Source organism: Myotis lucifugus, unplaced genomic scaffold (genome assembly GCF_000147115.1).
Source record: "Myotis lucifugus unplaced genomic scaffold, Myoluc2.0 scaffold_1087, whole genome shotgun sequence".
NCBI lineage: Eukaryota > Metazoa > Chordata > Mammalia > Chiroptera > Vespertilionidae > Myotis > Myotis lucifugus.
The window spans coordinates 13,909-33,024 of NW_005872135.1; the positions used below are offsets into that span (position 1 = coordinate 13,909).

The 19,116-nt window shown below is 48.5% G+C and overlaps 1 pseudogene; it reads left to right on the forward strand.

Moving 5' to 3' along the window:
• The first annotated feature begins 6,557 nt into the window (after nucleotides 1–6,557).
• LOC102420746 lies at nucleotides 6,558–7,001 on the forward strand (annotated as a pseudogene).
• The last annotated feature ends 12,115 nt before the right edge of the window (nucleotides 7,002–19,116 follow it).

Here is a 19,116-nt window from a genome sequence, read left to right on the forward strand (position 1 = left end):
GCCTTCACAGCAGCCCCTGAGAAGGCTGTCCACATCCTCATCTCGCGGGTTCGGTAACCTGTCAAGGCAGCCTCGTCAATGGGAGCCAGGACTCGAACTCGCGCCCGCACTGTGGCCACCACGGAGAGAATTGGCAGGATTTGCCCCTTCCGGGTTCTGTTTCCTGGGGACAGAGACTGGACATGTGGTGCCATCATTAATGGGGACCCCCTTGGATCCCATCAGCTGCCAACACAGGAGCACCCCCACTGACCTACCCTCATCCTCATCTGGTCTGCCCAAGTCCCTGCGATCAGACAGGAATCAGAAAGCAAGTATGTCAGCCAGGAGGCCAGCCCCCACCCTCTGTCCCTCTCACACACCCCAGGTCAGGCTGTATCTCTCCCCACAGAGCCCCCAGTTCAGGGCCCTGTTTCCTGCACTGACCCCAGGCCTGCTTCTTCCTCTCTCCAGGGGTCCAGACTGTCAGGGCTGTCACAAAGCCGCCAGGAGCCTTTGTGTGGGGTTGGGGTCCTAAACAGCCCTCCACTGGCTGACAACTGCCAGATGAGCCGCGCTAACAAGGCCTGGTCGGGACCCAGGATGTGTTGCCAGGGCAACCGGGCGCCTTCTCTCCTTTTTCCCACCAGCCACTCATCACTGGGCAGCCTGTGTGTGCATGTGGGATTGCGTGTCTCTGTGTGTGTCTGTGTGGACCGTCTGTGTGTGCATGCACACAACAGTGGGCTTCTGCACACGTATAACTACATATATACCTTATGCACATGCATGCATGTGCATGTTAGTGTAGTGACGTGCATGTGCGAGTGCAATTGTGTTTGTGCACAGGTGTCAGTGTGGGCATAATCATGTGAGTGCGGAATGCACATAAGTGTAGCCATGTGTGTCAGCAAGTGTGTGTGTGTGTGCGCGTGCTTGCATTTCCATGTGGGCTGTGCACATGTTTTTCTGTGTGTACCCGTGTACATGTATGTAACCTTGTGAGTGCGCCTAAGTATTACTATGTAATTGTGCACATGTGTGTCACCATGTGTGTGCTTGTGTGTGTGCTGTGGCTGCCCTCTGCCTCACAATGTCCAAAAGGACATAATCGGACCAGTGGCTCCAGAAGGCCCCCTCCCTCCTCTCTCCATGCTGGTTCCTCACTGGGGACACCCTCACCTATGTCCTCTTACTCAGACTTCAGGTCTCAACCCACTGCCTCTTCCTCAGGGCAGCCCCCACCCTGACAAAGTCAGACCCTTTCTTAGATTCCTTGTTAGTGTAACACACTGGCTTGTACTATCGATCTGATCAGAATGACCTGTTATTTGCACCTGCAGTGTCCCAGTGCTCAGCCCATGGTGTAAACACAGGTGACATTTGCACTCTCCTTCCAGCCCGGCTGTCATCTGGGGCTTCCTACTGTCAGAAGGGCCATGGGCATCCGGGGCCACCACTAACAGTAGGCACCTCATTTGGTGCAATCACAGAATGGTGCCCTTTCCCATAGTGGAGCCAGCACAGTGGACAGGAGAGCCAAAAGATGAGGAGTTAGATGCCTGGAGACCTTGTGGGCATCTGGGTCCAGCTGTACCTGAAGTCCATAACTGCTCACCATTTCAGTTCAGAGAAGCAATAAAGTCCTTTTTAAAAATATATATTTTTAAAATTGATTTCAGAGAGGAAGCGAGAGAGATAGAAACATCAATGATGGGAGAGAATCATTGATTGGCTGCCTCCTGAGTGCCCCCTACTGGGGGTGGGGGGAGATCAAACCTAAAACCGGGGCATGTGCCCTTGGCCGAAATAAAACCTGGGACTCTTTAGTCCGCAGGCCGACGCTCTATCCACTGAGCCAAACCGGCCAGGGCTAACGTCCTTTCCTAGCTTGACTTTTTATTTATTTATTTGCAGCCAAGGAGCACTGATACAGTGAGTCTCCAGTACGAGGAAGGAGGAAATGCACCAAGCGAGGTGCCTCAGTCCGATAGGAAGGAAGGCATATCCTAGTACCTGGGATTTGTCCTAGAGAGCTGGGGAATGTGGGCCTGGGGAGAGGGAGTGAGCATTAATCAGGGGAGGGTTTGCAGAAGGAACAGAACCTGAAATAGGGAAGAAGCATTGGGGTAGCAGGCACATTCCAGAGGTAAAGGGAAGGGGCTCAGGAGTCCAGCCCGCTGGGGCCTCCATCCCACTCCCGCTCAGCCTCGGCCGCAGCGCCTGCCCCAATCTGCCCATTGCCTTCTCCTGCTGTCCAGCTTGGAAACCTTCCATGGCTCATCATGGCCCCCCACCCTGTGCATGCCCCACAGGGAAGCCCACGCACCCTTCCTGGAGCCTTTGCTTGTGCGGTGCCCATCTCCCCAGCACACCTGAACCCTGACCGTGCCCGGTGAGCATTCCATGGTGGAATTCCAGCCCGGGACTTTCCACTCTGCAGCACAGTGTGGCCGTGGGCGAGTCATGTGACTTGTGTGGGTCTCAGGCTCCCCACGAGCAACGCTTCAGCCCTGGTGATGAGGCTCAAGCTCATGTGTGGAAAGCGCTCATGTTCTGTGGAAGCAGGCACAGTATAGCAATAACATAATCACATTAGGGCGATAATTATAGGCTGCCAGCAGACCCACTGAGGTCAGTGGCTTCCCTGGTCCTCCTGCGCTGGGGGCCTTTCCCCACGGCACCTGCCCCTCTGTCCAGCTGCTTGCACCCCCTTCCTCCAGTGTGGGATTCAATTAAGCTTTTGTTTTCTTCTCAGCTCTTCTGAGAGTGGGAGGGAGGGGCTGTCTGCAGCTGGGTCTGCTGACAGGAGGAGGAAAAATGACTCCAATAAAAAGGAACCACTGCAGAGGGAGGCCTGCATGTGCATGCCCTCCCTCCCACCAGGAGGACGCCCAGGCCCTCACGGAGGTCAGGAGCATGGGGCGGGTGTCCAGTGTTGACCTGGAGAAAGAAGATGCCTACCAAGAAGGGCTCCTGGTGGCTCAAATGTAAAAACAGAGCCTAGCAACCATTGCTAAACGCGGGCCTCTCAGACAGGCTGCCCTTCAGGGAGAAGCCTGCACTGGCCTGCCTGCCTGCTGCCTGAGCCCACTCTTATACAGGAGTTGCTGGCATTGTATTTCAACCAGTAGGAGGTTTTCCCCGTCCAATTATAGCTGCACAGCCCTATGTCAGTAGCATCTTCACTGACCAGAGTGGCTCCATTCCAACCAACCGGGACAGTGCTTTTAGGACCAATCAAACTGTGAGATTTGAAGTCCTTATTTGCATAAGGATGGACCAATCTGGAACCAGGGGCCAGGCTTCTGTCTATATAAGTCAGCTTCCCGATGGCTAGCCTGGGAGCATGCTTTCACTTGAGGACTATGTTTTCTTGGCTGAGGCTGAACCACCCAGGGTCTGGATGGAGCAGAGCTGTCTAACTGGACAGCGACCTTGCTGGATGGCCACTGTACTCTGGTGCTGTCCAGCTGTTGAGCTGTTACACTACAGAGCTGTTGGCATTGAATAAAGTTTCCTTCAATACACCCCAACGAGGGGGTTCCTGTTGGCATTGAATTGCACCAATGACCATGGGTTGACACCAGGTGCAAAAGCGCCAGTCCTGGGCCCACTGCTCACAGCGGGCTGCCTGGCCTTCCCCTGGTGAATGGAGACATTACAGGCACTTCTCCAGGGCTCTGTAAGGTATGTACACACACTGCAGCACCCGCACTGGTGAGAGGATGACCCACTGCATCTGTGTCAGGACTCTGCAGGTTGTGGGCTCAATCCCCAGCATGGGGTGTGTCAGAGGCAGCTGATCCATGATTCTCTCCCATCATTGCTGTTTATCTCTCTCTCTCCCCCTCTCCCTTCCTCTCTGAAATCAACAAAATATATTGTTAAAAATGTGTATGTATTTTTAAAAAAGAGTGAAGCACTGACACTTGTTACAACATGAATTAACCTTGAAACATATGCTCAGTGGGAGAAGCCAGACGCAAAAGGCCACGCGGTGTGTGATTCTGTGACATGTCCGGGACAGGCACGTCCACAGAGACGGGAAGTGGGTTAGTGGTTGTCAGGAGTGGGAGGGAGAAGGGGAGGGACTACTGACGAGGACGGGGCTTCTTTTGGGATGATGAGCATGTCCTGGACTTAGTGGTGCTGGTTACACATTGTGAATGCGGTACATGGCACTGAGTTACTCACTTTAAAATGTTTAATTTTCTGACTCTTTCAATTTTTTAAAAAAAGTTCACTGTGCTTGATACACTTAAGATTTGTACACTTTACTATAAATTATATATTTTTTAAAAGGATATAAAATTTTCCCAGAACCTGCCTGCTTCTCCCCGCTTTTCGGTCCCTGCTGGGATTGGGCCCAACTACCTGCCCCCACCATCCCTCCGGGACCAGCGCAGTACCCTCCACCCTGGTGTCCTGTCCTGGTGCGGTCTACAGTCTGTTCTCCCGGTAGCCACCAGAGGGCGCTGGGAGCACCTAAGTCAGGTTTGGCGTTGGACCCCACAGCCTATCCTACTGTCAGTAGATACAAGAGGGCGATAGTGAGCACTGAATCTGCCGGGTCCTGCTCTGCCCCTGCCCTCCATGGCTCCCATGTCCCTTGGGGCAAAGCCCAAGTCGTCTCGAGCCCACGGGACCCTGGACAACCTGCCCTGTCACCTCCTTGCCCTCACCTCCTCCCTCTCTCCCTCACTCATTCCACTCCAGCCACACAGGTTTTCTGCAGTTCCTTCAACACACCCGGCACTGTCCACCTTCATGGCCTTTCCACGGGCTGTATTCTCCTCCGGGTGCTCCCTTTCCCCAGACTTCCATAGTAGCCTCACCTTCCCTGGGTATCCCTCCAAAATGCCCCTCACACCCCTTTCCTTCCCACCCTTCTTTATTTTCTTCCTAGCACTCCAGGAGAGACATTCTAGTCCCAGGACTAGAACGGTGCTTGGCACATAGTAGGTGCTTGACAAATATTTGCTGAATGAATGACCCAGTGAATGATGATCAAGAAGCTAAGGCGTGCCCTGGCTGATGTAGCTCAGTGGATAGAGCGTCGGCCTGTGGACTGAAGGGTCCCAGGTTCGATTCCGGTCAAGGGCACATGCCTGGGTTGTGGGCTTGATCCCCAGTAGGGGACATGCAGGAAGCAGCCAATCAATGATTCTCTCTCATTACTGATATTTCTATCTCTCTTTCCCTCTCCCTTCTTCTCTGAAATCAATAAAGATATATTTAAAAAAAGAAGAAGAAGCTAAGGTGTGCCCTGGCCGATGTGGCTCAGTGGTAGAGTGGAAGAGTCTCAGGTTCCATTCCCTGTGAAGGGCACATACCTGGGTTGCAGGTCCATCCCCTGCCCCAGTCGGGGTGCGTGTGGGAGGCAACTGATCGATGTGTCTCTCTCACATCGATGTTTCTCCCTCTTTCTCTGTCTCTCTCCCTTCCACTCTCTCTCTCTCAAAAAAAAAAAAAATCAATGGAAAAAAATACCCTCGGTCAAGAAGAGTTAACAAAAAAGAAGCTAAGATGCTGCCTTTTCCCGAGAAGTCGGTAAGGGTAGGGAGGGGCAGAGGCGGGGCTCCTCCCACCTGCAGAGGCAGCTGCAGACCCTCCACGTACACTCACACTCTCAGGCTCTCTCTCTGCATGACTGGGAAGGGCTATTTTTTACTGCTTGATGGTCCACCTGAGTGTTTTAGCTGCACAATAATAAAGGATGAGCTGATGGGTGAGCCAACAAAAAATCACACGGCCAAGCAGCAGCTCTGTGGGTGCCTGCTCAGCCCACATGGTCCTTCACATGTTCCCCCTTGTGTCAGCTAGGACTAGGGTCCCAGGGTCAGGGCAGTTCTAAATGTTATTACTCAATGTTATTCCTGCTAAATGTTAGAATGTAGTGCCGTATTTTGCAGACCAGCTGTAAACAGAATGAGCTGAGGGGGCCTCACTGGGATGAAAGTAGCCAACTACAAAGAAGAAAGCAACTTGTAATTGACCAAATAGCATCTATAAGCAATGGCTAAGCCTCCCTTCTGGGAGACAGAGCTTTGGATAGAAGTCCCTGTCTTCTCTACTCGCTGCAAGTAAATAAAGCGGCAACCCCCCTGAATTCCATAACACTCGCAACCCCCCCTCTGCAGGCCAGGGCAGGTGTCCACCTGGTAGGGGCATCCACCCACACACGGGGTGGCAGGCAGGTCCTGTAAAATCACAGCTGCAATACAATGGGGTCTCTTATGCCCTCCTCCCCACCCCCCTCACGCCACTTTGGCCTCACTGTTCTCAGGAGGTCCCTCCAGGCTTCAACACCCCTCACCTTTGGGCCTTTACTCTGTCTGTGCCCCCTGCCAGTGCTCTGTCCCCCGGACCCCAAAGCTTCCTCCCTCCCTGTCATGGTCAGGCCCCCATGACCGCCTTATTTACCTGCACCCATGCCACCCTTCATCCCTGCTGGCCTTCTCTCCTCCTGTCACGCTCCCCTTGTGTGTGTGTGTGGTCATCTTCCTGTTAAGAAATCAGCTCCAGGTCCTAGGACCCGGCTGGAGGAAGATGGCGGGCTCGCAGTGAGCAGACATCAAACATCTTGATTCGCCATGGCCGTATCAGCAGTGAAATGGGCGATATCAAACAGAACTATTTTGAAACATTTCTTTCCAATCCAAAATGGAGCTTTATACTGTGTTTGTCATAAATCCACACACTCTTCTCTTCCAGATGACTATAATTGCAAAGTAGAACTTGCTTTGACATCTGATGGCAGGACGATCATTTGCTACCATCCTGTGGATATTCCGTATGAACACACCAAGCCTATCCCTCGGCCAGGTCCTGTGCATAATTATGAAGAAACACAGGATCGAACACTGAAAACCAGATTAGAAGTAAAAGATGAACACTTGGAGCAAGGACCCGCGATAGAACAACTTAGCAAGATGTTCTTTACTACCAAGCACCGTTGGTATCTTTATGGACAGTATCATACACTTCCTAGGAAACTGAATCCTCCAAAAGACAGATGATACTGAGGCTTTCAGTAAAATGCTGTCCTGTTCTCACTTGCCATTTGAGAAAATGCAATCAGATATATTCACTACTATGTTATATAGTAAAATAATAATAAAATGTCTTTCATCTAAGAAAGGAAGAAAGAAAGAAAGAAAGAAAGAAAGAAAGAAAGAAAGAAAGAAAGAAAGAAGTCAGCTCCAGGGCAGAGATTTTGATCAGTTTTGTTCACTGCTGGGTCCGCCCTCTGCCAGTGTGCACAGGGCAGGTACCCAATGTATGCTTAAAGTGGATGGAATGAATGAGTGACTGTCCAGGGCCACGGCCAGCTCTTTCTGGAAGTGTCTGCATCTGGCCAGTGCTCCCCAGTGGGCTGAGTGGGACCCTAGGGGGTGAGGGAGCCCCGCCACTGCCTCCCTGCCCGGAATGTCCTCTGTGCTCAGCTCCCGGGTGGCCGTCCCAAATGCCTGCACCCTGGGTGGCTTAAACAGCAGAAACCCTCACGGCTCTGGAGGCCAGAGGTCTGAGATCAAAGTGCTGGCAGGGCTGTTCCTTCCGGGGGACGTGGGGGACCATCTATTCCAGGTCCCCTCCGGCTTCTGGCATCCCTCGGCTCCAGTCTCCACCTCTGCTTCCCATGACCTTCTCCTCCGTGTGTGTGTCTGTGTCCATATTTCCCCTTCTTAGGAGGACACCGTCATTGCATTTAGGGGCCACCTGACTCCGGGATGATCTCACCTCGATTTGATTACATTTGAAAATTTCCTGTTTTCAAATAAGGTCACAGTCACAGAATTGGGACTTGAACATATCTGTTTGGGGAACACAGTTCAGCCCACAACATACTGCGGTCCTCAGCCGCTGGTTAAATCGGACCCTAGACCTGCAGACTCGAGTCCCTGGGGGTCCAGAACTCCGCCCTTTGGTTGCTGTTTTCACAACTTTAAATTTTGATATAATTTCAAACACACAGAAAAGTTCACGGTAAGTACCATAAACTCCTGTCAATTCTGTCCAGGTTCCCCCATTGGCTGCGTTTTGCCCTGTTTGCTTGGGTATATTCTGCATCTACATTTACCTATACCTGGATTTCCATCCATCCGTTAGCTATGTGCATATACATACATTGATATGCATTTCCTGAGCCACTTAAGATGATGTTGGAGGTGCTACGTCCCTTCATCCATAAACACAGAACCACATATTTTCTGGGGGAAAAAAGATTTTCTTTTCTAACCTGGTGCAGTTATTAAGATTAGGAAATTTCACATAGAAACAGTATTCATATCTGACCCAATGACTAGAGGGACCTTGGTACAGAGCAGGTTGCCACGACAACAGACGGTGGCAGCCAGGCCAGCAGGCAACAGCTCAGAGGAGGGAGCCCAGCGGGAATGGGGCGAGCACCCCCCACTGAGCTGTGGGAAAGTCAGGGTTAATAGAGCCTTGGAGACCACAAAGAGTGAAGTCCTCTTAGATCAGTGAGGGGGAGAGGTGTTAGGACTTAAAACATGTGTTTTTGGGGAGAAACAATTCAAGCCAATCCAAGCAGCCTAAATTCCTGGGTCCACGGGGTTTGGATATTAGCCGCGAGACTGTAAGGCTAGGCTGTGGGCATCTGGTCTGCAGTTATACTAGTAATCAGTCCATATCAGGCATCTCCAAGCTCCTCTGCGTCCTGCAGGCCCCCCATGGCTGCTCCACGCACGTGATGACACCTCCCTTTGCTTCATCCCTCGTGCTTCTAGGGTCATTGTCTGCCCACCAGCCCCCACTTTCCTTGTGGACAGAGCGTGGATACTGTTTGGGTGTCCACTCGCCACCCTGTGTGACTTAGGTTAACCCATCCTACCTGGGTGCTGTTGAGAATCCTCAGTGGGGTCCTACCCCTTTGCTGGAGATTCATTTATGTGTGGACATGTGACTCCCTTCTGGCCAATGAGATGTGAGTGAGGTCAGGGGAGCAACTGCTAGAGATCACTGCATCCCGATGCATCCCGAGGCTCCTGACCCCTTCAACAACGGGGACTCGTTCCTCGTGCTATTGTCTCTTCTTCTCTTTCTTCTGCATCCTGCTTCCACTTAGGAAGGCCCTCACGTTACACTGAGACCATCTAGATCAGTGGTTCTCAACCTTCTGGCCCTTTAAATACAGTTCCTCATGTTGTGACCCCACCATACAATTATTTTCGTTGCTACTTCATAACGGTAATGTTGCTACTGTTATGAATCGTAATGTAAATATCTGATATGCAGGATGGTCTTAGGCGACCCCTGGGAAAGGGTCGTTCGACGGCCAAAGGGGTCGAGACCCACAGGTTGAGAACCGCTGGGCTAGATAATCCAGGATCATCTCCCATCTCAAGGTCAGTGGATTAGCAACCTTAATTCCATCTGCAACCTTGATTCCCCTTTGACGTGCAACAGGACAGATTGCCAGGTCCTGGGGAGTTAGGTGTGGACACCTTTGGGGGTTGTTAACCTGCAGGCCACAGAAAGTGTCCTTGGTCCCGAGAGGGAGGCCCAAGAAAGTGGTCCCTTTCTGCCTGTGGCCATTGCAGCTTCGTGAGGAGATGTCTGGAGCAGCTGCAGCCATATTGATGCCCATCTGAGGACGAAGACAGTGTAAAAGGAGGCAGAGCCACAACAAGCACAGAGCAGCAGAGTGGAGTCCAGCAGCCTCTTTTAGGAGGAAATAACACGTTGCTTCTCGACTTAAGCCCATCAGAGGCAGGCGTTTTGGTTGCCTGCTGTCAGAGGTATCTACAGAGCAGAATGCCAGCTGCCCTGGAAATAGAACTCCAGCCTGTGTGTGTGCGTGTGTGTGTGTGTGTGTGTGCGTGTGTGTGTGTGTGTGTGTGTGTGTAAAAAACACTACATTTCCTAGCCTTCTTTGCAACCAAGCATGGCCCTGTGACTAAGTTCCAGCCCATGGGATGTGAGCAAGAGTGGCTGTGCCCTCCAAAGTCAGGCGCTCACAAGACCTGGAAACCCAAGTTCCTCTGAACAGCGAAATGGACAAAAAAGTCATGTTGTAGCCATTCAGCTCAGTGGAACGCCCCCTAGCGGTGACAATGAACATGGATGAATCTCACACAGTTTTGAGCTTAAGAAGCCAAAACTTTGATTGCTATCAAGTCAAAATCAGACACAACGAATCAATGCTCTGAGAAGTCAGAACAGTGGGTATCCTTTCAGGGAGCAAGTGGGCGGGGGGGAGATAGAGGGCCTGGGGACGTTGGGGCTGTTACATGGCTGTGGTCTGTTGTGAAAAGGCCTACACTTAGGATACGTGGTATTGGACACCCAAAAGGAAAAATGTTCGCAGAGGACGGGCCCAGCCTCGTCTCCCCTTCTGTCTCGAGCTGGGCAGGCATGGACTGCAGGTACCCCGACTGTGGGGAGGAAGAAATTCTCCTGGGTCTTTGCTGCAGCCACGAAACCGCCTGCCCCTGTGGGAGAAAAGTAGACTCTCCTCATCAGGGTCCGAGTACTGAACCCAAGCGTAGTGCCCCTTTTGGAGTGGAAGCTTCTTCAATATGAGCGAGAGATGTTCTGTATTTTAGACAAGAGCCGATGGAGTGCATTTCATCCCACGGTTACTCAGCGGACGGACCACACCAGGCCGTAACCCTGGTGCATTGTTCTCGCTCAGGGACACTGGGCGACGTCGGGGACATCTGTGCTGTCATGCCTGGGGGTGCTCTTGGCATCCGGTGGGTGGGGCCAGGGGCGCCGCTCCACATTCCATAGGATGGCCCCCCACAGAGAACTACCCAACCATCCACAATGCCTGTAGGAGGAACCCTGCTATACACTAAGGAGCATGTGGCAGCGGGAACGGCCCCCGCCGCCTCCAGGGCTCTTCTAAGAAGCAAGGCAGCATCCACGCCCCTCGCAGACCCCACGGGCCTTGCTGGGCCCTTCTGTGTCTTCCCCACCGAGTGGGGGCAGGTGACCGTCCCCCGCCCCTTTCCCAGGTCCCCCATGTGGACTCACTCCCAACTCATTTGCCCCTTGCATTTGGGGAGAACGAATTCAGTCTCCAGCGGAGAGCAGGGCCGGGAAGCTTCACAGCATGGCCTCCACAGGAACTGGGCTCGGCTTGACATTCAGCCGGAGGGTTCGGTACTGAGTCCTTGCTTCTGCCTCCGCTGGAGCGTCCCTGCCCCAGAGGCAGGAAGGGCACTGGATCCCTCAGCTTCTGCCACACGCACACACACAAATGCCCTTTGGTCAAGGGCCTTTCCACCATGACTGCATTTTGCAAATATCGAGATTCGCAAACGCTGGGAGCCCCGCCAGAGGCAGCCTACGGCTCCATGCTGTGCAGTCTTGGGCAATCACTTGGCCTTTCTGGGCAACACAGGGACGACGATCCTGACATCCACCTCGGAGGATGGCTGGTGCGGGAGGCTTCTAGGAGCCCACAAACCCTTGAGCGGAGCGCCCTCTGTTGGTCGCCCTGCGGTACTGCTGCTCCTCCCTGGCGCCGGCGGAAGATCAAATTCAAGGCAGTTATTGAAACTCCGCGGGGGGCGCGCCTGTTCCGGGTGTGGGGTGTCCAGGCGGAGGCAAGACAGGCACGGTTCCCGCCCAATTCGAGCCCACATACTCTAGTGGGGCAAAAAGACAGTCACAAATGCAATATTGAGTAAGCTCATGATAAATGCTGGGAGACACCACCAAAAAGGTAGGAAAACACTCTACTTGAGGGAAGGGTTTTGGGAGGAGGTGATGTTTAAAGTGAACCTCGGGGGACTCAGCCACATGAAAATCGAGGGTTGAGCTCACTGCACGGTGATGAGAGATGAGACTGGTGGGCATGTAGGGTTTGAACAGGCCAACAGGAGCGGGGGCCAGGGTAGCAGATGGCAGGTGCTCTCCCTCCTGAGGCAGGAGCCGGTCAGGGACCCTGCAGGGCCCCGGGCTGCCTTGACACATCACTCAGGACGGGATTGCTGCATAACAGACCGCACCAAGTTAGTGGCTTAAAGTCATGAAGATGCTCTGCTTCCCACGATCCTGCATCCACGGGACACTCATTCCATGTAGTGTTTGTTGCAGCTGGGACCCTGAGGGTGGCCTCTTCCCTCACTGTCTGGGACACACACATAGAAGTCTCCAGGGTTGCCAAGTTCATAGGCTCGGCAATGCCACCAAAGACCCATCCTCAGCTCACGATCCTCAGACTAGCAGGTGTCATGGTCACAAGCGAGCGGCCCGAGCTCTAGCCACCACAGGCAGTCTCAAAAGTAACCACGGAGAAGAGACAAGGCATTTGTTTCCTGCGCTTCCTTTCACTCCGCAGGAAGCCATCTCTAGAAGCCCCTTGCAGGCTCCCCTCAGGCCTCATTCCTAAGTCAGTCCTGGGAAGAACCCCCGGTGAGCTGTGACCACCAGCATTGGCTTCCTCCATCTGAGCACAAGTGGAGTCTTTTTTTTTTAAATATATTTTATTGATTATTTTACAGAGAGGAAGAGAGAGGGATAGAGAGTTAGAAACATCGATGAGAGAGAAACATCGATCAGCTGCCTCCTGCACACCCCCTACTGGGGATATGTCTGCAACCAAGGTACATGCCCTTCACCGGAATCGAACCTGGGACCCTTCAGTCTGCAGGCCGACGCTCTATCCACTGAGCCAAACCGGTTAGGGCACAAGTGGAGTCTTTTATGAAGAAGAAATGTAGGCCGTGGCCAGTGTGGCTCAGTTGGTTGAGCATCATCCCATGCACCAAAGGATCTACAGAGTCGATTCCTGGGCAGGGCACCTGCCCGGGTTGTGGGCTCAATCCCCAGGAGGGGGCTTGCAGGAGGGGCCCAACCAATGTCTCTCTCTCACTCTCTTTCTCTCTTCCCCTCCCTCTTCCTTCCTCTCTCTCTCTCATCAATAAAAAACATATTTTTTTTTTAAAAAAAGAGAAGGAATGTAGGATAGAGTCGGGTCTGCTCCAGCACTGAGCCAAGCTCCCAATCTAACCATTCATGCAACAGCCCTTTCTGAGAGCCTTCTGTGGGCTCTGCCATTCTAGGTACCAGGATGTGTAGAATGGTGTGGTGGGCTGTTTCTGTTTCCCGCGACCCGCACGGGAAAACGACAGGTTCTTGAGCGGAGGAGCTGGGGATTAAGAAATTAAAGAAAGACCAAGATGCAGAAATAGATTTTAAGCTGGGGCCAGGTGGGCGCCATCCTCTCTGATGGAGAGGCGGCAAAAGCCTGAGACACACAGCAGGTTTATTTTAAAGGCCTAGATTTACATATCTAGTTCCGCCCCTGCCTGATTAACATGTCCAGCCTTATTGGGGAAGCATGTTCCCAGGGCGTGGCTGCCTATGCTCTGAGTTCAGCTGACAATAATAAGAAAATGCCTAGGTGCCTCCCAGGCGGCCCTCTACATCTCCCCCGTTTTTGTTTTTTAAGCTACTATAATAAAAGTAAAATTTTAAACATTAATAGTAGGGCTCTAGAATTAAAACAATTGCAAACAATGCAAATGCAAAAACTAAACTACATACATGTTATCATTTTCAAACTTTGAACGTTAAGAACAAAACTGGCTATTAAATAATAACAAAACAATGCCAATGCAAAACAACAATATGAGAAATCAGAACTATGGACATATTAACATTTTTGCTACTAAATGAATAAAAAGTCTGTTTTGCTGCTGGTGTATATTTACTCAGAGTCCTTGGACTTGGCCGCACAAGACGTTGCAGAAGACTGGCAGCTAACAGATGCTAGCATGAGCAGGAACATGGTTGAAGAAGTAGCTTCAACTTCTTGCTTTTCCACAATCTGTTGTGCTTCAGTCGTTAACTTCTTCAGATGACTCCTTACTGGCACAACAGTCCCTTGCGTCTTTCAGTTTTCTTCTTCTTCCCCTTTGCTGTCATTAGGGCAGTATTTAGTCCTTTTGAGTGAATGAACACAGGAGCTTGTCTGAGTCCATTGTGGTGATGGATGTAAAGCTCTGGCACCCGAATTGGCTGCATTGCTTCTTCTTTCTGGGCAACCTGCAGCAATGCACAGGTGCTGACTGCTATCATGACAAGGCGTCTTCACCATCTCCATCTTTGAACTGTCTCTCCTGTCTTTGTGGCTGGAGCAATCTGGTCAGTTGGGATCTGTTGTTGCAGGAATCTACATGGTCTGGGAGCTGTTCTTCTGAAAATATACAAACATATTCTCGACCAAAGGTTAAAGGGAAAACCTTACTTGGGGTCTTTTCTTTAAAATGATCTTCTCCTGGCTTTCCTGATCTCATGTGTTTTTTCTGGGTGTCTCGCTGTTAGCATTAAATGAAAAATTTTATCTAAACCTAATTTGGTTATAGGATATTTTTCTTTACATGGTATTTTTCCACTACCCCCCCTTTTTTATTTAATTATTAGGAGAATTTTGGAAAATTTACAATGCAGTCTAGATAACTTTAAATTCCAACTTTTTGCACAAAAATATGACTGCTTTAGGTTCATAGCATGTTAAGCAATTTTAAAACGAAATGAAAATTTTGGTTAATACCTTTTGAATAATTACTTATTTCAAATTAGCCAAATTTAATTTGAAAACTTGACAACTATTTTACTGTCAAATTTAATATTTTAACAATAATCTTAATTTACATTGTAAATATTAATTGAACGGATCACTTTACATCCTTGAGGAGGCTTAAGCATTCCTGTTGTTAGGCTAGATTTAAATTTAGGGTCTGTTAACTAAGCCTTCGTTTTTCTGGGTACCATTTTCAGCTGGACCAAGTCTCTTCTGTTATTTGGTTCCTGATCTGGGCTGGGCATGGGAAGCAAGAAGCAGCCATGGGGACAGGAGACCTTCCTCAGAAGGGGCGAGTGTTCAAGCCCCTGCACCATTGGGGGGGTGAGGATCTGTGCCCCACCTCTGTTGAACCCCATGTTTTCTCCTACTGGCCCCCCGACTGTGCCTGTCTTAGGTTGCCCCTCCCTGAGGGGTCTTACCCATCTTTGACTACCAGCCGTACTCTCTGGGCCAAGTAGGGTTATGTGAGGTTCAGTTCTGTCTCCTTGTTAACCTATGTCCCTCTGGCCTCCATGCCCAGCTACTGCCTTTGGATCCCCTCGCCTGCTGGCGGGGCCCTGGCATTGATCATAGGGAACCCAGGTTTCTTCTCCAGAGAGGGCCCAGATTACGCCATTGGGCAAGAGACAGATCCATGGTACCAGCTTTTCATGATCTCAGTTTGAACGGAGAGGTCAGATAACAGCTGTAGACAATTGGAATCCTCTTGGCAAAAAAAAGGTCAAGAGAGGTCAATACAGAATGCTTAAGTGCCTTCCCAGAAGGGAATAAATACTTTTATGTCCTTAAATATTAAATTGCTGCCAAACATTTAAAGAATTAATTTGTAAGTTTGTTTGGGATAAATGCACAATATACTGTTTTAAAGCATCAAAATTATTAATAAAACTTTGTAGAATAATACCATGTAAGAATATTCTTTGCTCTAGGTCATGACAACTTAATTTTAAACTCAAGGTTTGGAATGAGGAACCTAGTTTTCAAAAAAAAGAAAGGCAATTTACAGCCAAATTACAGTTTTGGGTAAACACATTATCTAGAGTCCTTGGGTAACTTAGGTTAAACTTAGGCATGTTATCTAAATTACTGTTTTGGGTCTAGAACCCTTGGGTGACCTGGGTTAAACTTAGGCACTTTATCTAAATTACAGTTTTGGGTATCCAGAACACTGAGTGGACACGTTAACTGGAGCCCTCTAACCTTGGGATAGCCGTGCTGTCCCTCCCAGGTAAAGGAAAAATGTGCCTTTTACTAGGATTCAATTGCTTACAAGGATAGTAATTTAAGTAAGTATTTTTTAAAAAAGACAAAGCAAGGAAATTTAGTATTTAGTATACTTCTGATTCACAAGGGGCAAACGCTGCCCCACCTGCAGCCTAATTTTAGAAATGCAGTAGCAAGGAGCTTTTGTTATTTCAAATTATATCCTAAAATTCCACTGCTGTATTTTAAGAAATATTAAACAAAATAACTTGTTTTGCCCTTTCTAGAGGAAAAAACTTAAAATATACATTTATTAATTTTTATTTGATAAAGCTTTCCATGTGATTTCAAGTATATTAAATTTGGTTAAATTAAAAAATCCTTTAAAAAGAAAATAAACTTTTGAAAACATTTCAGGGCCTGTGAAATTTCTTAAAGTCATTCCTTGGTTATAGTTTTGAAATCCAACTTAAAAAGACCATCAAATATATATATATACTTCTTATAATTATTAAGAGATATCAATTAAATTTAAACTGGTTTTAAAATTTCGGTTGGGATCACAGAAATTGGATTACTGCTATCAGTCCCTTTGAAATACTTTGACATAAGCTATTTAACTTTTGTTTAGGGAGGGAACATATAACCTTTAATTGTCCTTAGTTTAAGGAAAGTAGGGTTTTCTAGATTTAAGAGATTAGAAAAATGACAGCCTTTTAAAGGAATACAAGCTCTATTGTCCGCCCTTATAGAGTCAACTGCTTAAAACATTGGTCTATCATATCACTTAAATTATATTAAGACCGTGATTGCTAACTTTATTAAGCATTAAAAATATCTTCTTAAAAATAGTATTAAATAAATCTGAGAGGCAAGCATACTTTATACCTCATTCGCATTTCTGTAGTAAAACTCCACCTTAAAGCTCCACCCCTGAAATTCCAGCCTGCCTCAGTGAGCAGACACTCCTTCTGTGATTGACTAAATCAGAGGGAGGGGCCTTTGCTGTTTCTAGATGGCGGCCCCCAGGGGAGCGAGCGGCAGGCCATGTGGCTGACATGGCAGCTGCAAAGTCATGCAGCCCAAAATGGTGGCTGTCTACACTGTTCTTTGATAGAGCAAACCAAAATCCCTAAAAGATAGATGACCAACATTATATTGTAGACAAACAGAAATCTCATTAGCTGTTTATACCCTTTATAATTATCTTAAAGAATATCAATCAAATTTAAACTGGTTTTTGTATTAAAAATTTTCAGTTAAGATTATAAAATTAATCTTTTTTAAATCAGACCAAGAAGTAACATATTTTGAATTTCTAATTATTTAAGAGAAAACACATTTTATTTTTAAAAAACAAGTTATACTTTAGATATTTAATTAATTTCTCCCAATTCAATTTGCACTTTAAACTTTCAGAGCTTTAAATCTTAGGTAGCAAATTAAACTTAGCATTTTTCAGATCAATACTTTTACATTTAAGGATACATTTCAAATAAAATATAAGGCTTTTTCAATTAATAGATTAACTTCTATCATTTAGACTTAATACTAGGCATACTCAGATCAACATTTCAGTATTATAAATCTCAATACTTTTAGATGATTTAAACTTAAAAGTTTTAAGTTTCCAGCCAATAAGCCTGGCATAGCTGCTAAGTTTCAAAATGGTCACAATTTTCCTGCTGGGGAAGTCAAGAAGTAAATCCATAGCTATTCACATGTAAACTTGACTATCAACTTCCTGGTGATACTTGCCTCAGGGCGGGAAATTTCAAGAGCTACTTTAAATCGCCTTGGGAAACCGCCTGTATTTCTTTGGCCGCCATTTTTAAGGCCAAAACAGTCTCGGGTTTTTATTCTGTACACAGCAAAAGTTCAAGTTCAGCTCAAAACTATGTGCACTCGTTTTTAAACTGGCCTTTTCCCTTTACATGTGCACAGAAATCCCAGAAGCATTTATGAATTTGTAAAAGCTTTAAGTCATTAGCTGGAAAAAAAGATAAAGATGGCGAAGATGAAGAGAAGAAGTGGCTTTCTTGGGGAGTGGCATCCATATTGGATGGCCACGTGGCTTCCCCCACCTCCTTGTTTCTTAGGGGGAAGATTCAGTAATGGTCTGGCATTTACTCTTTTTATTTTATTTATTTTTCAATTTTTATTTATTTTTAAAGGAAAGAAAAGATTTTTAAAGATAAAGAATCATTGGCAGTTGCTGAGAAATTCCTTTAATCCTTTTCTACTTGGTTACAAGTAGTTTACACGTGGAGGCAGAGGAGGTGCAGATGGTATTCTTAGAGACTCCCACCCTTCCACTCCAGGCTGTAAGGCCATGGCTGCACCCCACTTAGACATTCTTAAACTCTCCTGTGCTGGATCAAGGCCATCGCCAATTAAAATAGGAATTTTCTCTGGACTTTTTGCTGAGTATTGGTCACACAACTGCTTTCTAACCTTTTCCCAGGTTTCATCAACAAAGCTTAAGAAAGAAATCAAGAATATGACTACAATTAACAGAGCATAGTTTAAAGCATACTTATAAGTATTTGAGAGTAGAGATCTCTTTCCCGAGACTCTGAATTACCCATATTTTACACCCGGTTGATTCAATTCACACAATACACTCCTTACCTTCAATCTGTCGTGTGCACACTTCTAGGAGCGACCCCCTCGCTTTCTTCTCTTGCCTCCTTACTCAATCCCTGTTCGGCGCGCCAAATGTGGTGGGCTGTTTCTGTTTCCCGCGACCCGCACGGGAAAACGACAGGTTCTTGAGCGGAGGAGCTGGGGATTAAGAAATTAAAGAAAAGACCAAGATGCAGAAATAGATTTTAAGCTGGGGCCAGGTGGGCGCCATCCTCTCTGATGGAGAGGCGGCAAAAGCCTGAGACACACAGCAGGTTTATTTTAAAGGCCTAGATTTACATATCTAGTTCCGCCCCTGCCTGATTAACATGTCCAGCCTTATTGGGGAAGCATGTTCCCAGGGCGTGGCTGCCTATGCTCTGAGTTCAGCTGACAATAATAAGAAAATGCCTAGGTGCCTCCCAGGCGGCCCTCTACAGAATGGGACACTCTCAAGCCCTCATCTGAAGAGGTGATTTCTACAAAGCAGAGGAGAAAATAAGTGAGTCAACAATGTCATTTTAGGAGCGTCTGCGGGGGCAGAACCAGGGCCTGCAGGTCCACCAGGGCCTGGTCAGGTTCCTCCCCAAGGCCAGGGCGGTCTCCATGGCGCCCCGAGTTCTGCCCACTCATCTGGGGAGGCCTCAGCGCGTCCTGGGGGAGAGTGCGGCCACCACGCTGGGTTTGCAACTGTGAGAACACACTCAGAGCCCTCGAGCTTCATCCTCCACATTCTCGCCCAG